The sequence below is a fragment of the Limulus polyphemus genome, unplaced genomic scaffold (genome assembly GCF_000517525.1).
Source record: "Limulus polyphemus unplaced genomic scaffold, Limulus_polyphemus-2.1.2 Scaffold3565, whole genome shotgun sequence".
Lineage (NCBI taxonomy): Eukaryota > Metazoa > Arthropoda > Merostomata > Xiphosura > Limulidae > Limulus > Limulus polyphemus.
The window spans coordinates 14,221-18,026 of record NW_013669175.1 but is presented as its reverse complement, the minus strand read 5'-3'; the positions used below and the strand labels follow the sequence as shown (position 1 = coordinate 18,026).

Sequence of the window (3,806 nt, the reverse complement as noted above, 5' to 3'; positions counted from 1 at the left end):
TCAGAAGAACGGGTATGTTTGTTTAAGTAGAACTGGTATGTTTGTTTCAGAAGAACTGGTATGTTTGTTTAAGTAGAACTGGTATGTTTGTTTCAGAAGAACAGGTATGTTTGTTTAAGTAGAACTGGTATCTTTGTTTCAGAAGGACGGGTATGTTTGTTTAAGTAGAACAGGTATCTTTGTTTCAGAAGAACAGGTAAGTTTGTTTCAGAAGAACTGGTATGTTTGTTTCAGAAGAACTGGTATGTTTGTTTCAGAAGGACGGGTATGTTTGTTTAAGTAGAACAGGTATGTTTGTTTCAGAAGAACGGGTATGTTTGTTTCAGAAGACCAGAAATGTTTGTTTCAGAAGGACGGGTATGTTTGTTTAAGTAGAACAGGTATCTTTGTTTCAGAAGAACGGGTATGTTTGTTTAAGTAGAACTGGTATCTTTGTTTCAGAAGAACAGAAATGTTTGTTTAAGTAGAACTGGTATCTTTGTTTCAGAAGAACGGGTATGTTTGTTTAAGTAGAACTGGTATGTTTGTTTCAGAAGGACGGGTATGTTTGTTTAAGTAGAACTGGTATGTTTGTTTCAGAAGAACAGGTATGTTTGTTTCAGAAGAACTGGTATGTTTGTTTAAACATACCCGTTCTTCTGAAACAAACATTTCTGGTCTTCTGAAACAAACATACCTGTTCTACTTAAACAAACATACCCGTCCTTCTGAAACAAACATACCAGTTCTTCTGAAACAAACATACCAGTTCTTCTGAAACAAACCTACCCGTTCTTCTGAAACAAACCTACCCGTTCTTCTGAAACAAGCATACCTGTTCTACTTAAACAAACATACCAGTTCTTCTGAAACAAACATACCTGTTCTTCTGAAACAAACATACCAGTTCTACTTAAACAAACATACCGTTCTTCTGAAACAAAGATACCTGTTCTACTTAAACAAACATACCTGTTCTACTTGTTTAAGTAGAACTGGTATGTTTGTTTCAGAAGAACGGGTAGGTTTGTTTCAGAAGAACTGGTATGTTTGTTTCAGAAGAACTGGTATGTTTGTTTCAGAAGAACTGGTATGTTGAAAGTTACCATATGTTGAAATAAGTATGCTCATATAGTTTCACTTCAATATGTTTTTATAATCCAAGATATGATAAAGATCATATATTAACAACATTTTTGAAGTTTAGAAAGGTGAAGCTGGAAGTTGTGTGTCCAGAGATGTTTATTTTACTGTTTAATGGCTTCCTGTATTTATTACCTATTGTATTTATATTTTACTGTAGTCTGTTAAAACGTGCCGATAGGGGGAAAATTGCCCTAAGAATTCATTACAGTTAAGTGAAGCTTATTCTATTAGGTCGCTTTAGTAGGTTCCACATATACAAACAGTAGTTTTAAGTACGATGTTTAATTTGCCGTTAGGGTTCGCTGTGAACTAGTGGTTAGTTTGTGGGGATGTGTTCCTAGGGGTGTGGAGTTTCACACATGATGTTTAGTACGCCCTCATTTTCAGCTGTGGCCGTGTTATAAAAATGATAGTGTAGTCTGTTGAACCCAAGTTCAAAGGGTCAGATAAACGAGACCTATTGGCTACGTATGTTGCTGGTTGGCTGCCTTCCCTCCGGACAGTAGTTCTAAACAAAGGATATCTGAACCCTAGGGGCCTCTGACCCTAGAGTTATTTTTTGATGACACCTGTCTTAAACTATACCTGTTTCAGCGGTATTATGTTCTATATAAATACATCAATTATGTATATTCATGCTTCTACGAGGAAAAGAAAAGCGAACAGTCAAATCAGTCGTCTTTGCTGTTTTTGAAATAAGCAATGAAAAAAAACAAAAATTCTACCGGAACTGAATCACCGTCAAGAAATGTTATTAATTGTAGGTCACGTGAGCGTGTTAGAAAATGATTCATTGTTTTCAAGGTCACAACCTGTCTCTGAAATCGAAACGTCCTCCTACGATCTGTTGGTTTCTTACATTTCCTGTGCAAGTTAGGGCGTAAACAGCGCACTTTAGTTACAAAACGAAACAAAATTTAACTGTGAAAAATGGTGGTTTTTATAGACGTGTACCCATATATATTTGTATTTTTTCTTGCCCCTGGCCTCACCACGAAAAAACAGTTGAAATGCAAATAATATTAATGTGTGGTATATATGTATATATATTGTTACGTCTCCGTTTGTTAATTAACTCTCCGTAAATTCGTTCCGACGAAACTTTAACGACACAAGTCTTTACTTAATAAAACTGGTTTATTCTTTCCGAGTATAACTTTACCGATACACTCAACTTCAACAATCGCGCTAAACAAACGCTATAACAACGAACATCTACAATACTTCTGACAGCAGTTCAATTACTTACTATCTGTACATACATTACATTACCTTAATCTCGCGTCACGTTGTCCCCTCTTATATATACCAAACTACCCTATATCTAGCAAATACTAGAGCATTCGCCACGTTACGGGATAGTTCTAGAAACGTGGCTTCACTGTAGTCATGTGATCTCGATGACGCAACAATATATAGTTATTTTAGTACTATACAGTCCTATTGTGCCAATGACGTAATCTGTGCATCTTACCTCAGATAAACATAGGAATTTGCAAGTTTAATTAATTGTGAGTTTATGGACTCGTGTTGTGGCTATAAAAGTATCGTCAATAATTCAGCCTGCGTAGCAAGAAGACAAACACAAAAGAAAAAACTTCCTGTGGGGCTGAGTCAGTAAATAACTATATACACTTGTAACTAAAAATACCATAGAAACGCATAGGTATGTAGCTGTAGTGACCACGTGTATGTTGTAGTAAAAATCAGCGTTTCTGAAATAAAGAATACTCACACTGAAAATCAGTGTTTCTGAAATAAAGAATACTCGCACTGAAAATCAGTGTTTCTGAAATAAAGAATACTCACACTGAAAATCATTGTTTCTGAAATAAAGAATACTCACACTGAAAATCAGTGTTTCAGAAATAAAGAATACTCACACTGAAAATCAGTATTTCTGAAATAAAGAATACTCACACTGAAAATCAGTATTTCTGAAATAAAGAATACTCGCACTGAAAATCAGTATTTCTAAAATCGAGAAAGCTTCACTGAAATCCACTATTTTTGAAGTCAAGAAAGCTTCATTTAAAGCAGTTTAATTATGAAATAAACTCAATTTAGATATTATAAAACTATTGAAAAATAATTGATGCTTTACACAGTTGATGTGTACAGTAAGAAATATTTTGTTGGATTCTCCCTCACCTACCTCAGTGTTCTGTGTATTATGTATGTTAGAAAGACGTGGTTGAACAAAGCACGACACTTCTTACCACAATTGCCCCCCCCCCCCCAATGGCACAGCGGCATGTCTGCGGACTTACAGCGCTAGAATCCGGGTTTCGATACCCGTGGTGGGCAGAGCACAACTAGCCCATTGTGTAGCTTTGTGCTTAATTACAAACAAACAAACTTACCACAACCGTCAATTCTGTGTATTATGCTTGTTTGTAGTCAAACAGAAAACTATTTATTGGACTATCTATGCTGCGCCCACCGTGATTATCGAAACCCAATTTTAGCATTATAAGTCACCAAACATACCGTTGAGCCACTGGGGTGTGGATACGTATTTATGTATTTAATTCTATTAAGAAAGACGTGGTTCTTACGTTAACCGACAAGCACCGAGTTTAATTAACTATAACATAAATTATAATGACATTTTCTTCTGCGTGCAGTATGTAATAAAATGTAATGGTACCGTTAGTAACGCTTTTTGGTATTAATGTGGG

At 35.7% G+C, this 3,806-nt stretch overlaps 1 protein-coding gene across 1 annotated transcript in view; it reads left to right on the top strand.

Moving 5' to 3' along the window:
• The window catches only part of LOC106469596 (ecotropic viral integration site 5 protein-like), a 37,468-nt gene that overhangs the window by 19,649 nt on the left and 14,013 nt on the right, over positions 1–3,806 (top strand). The window lies entirely within an intron of this gene.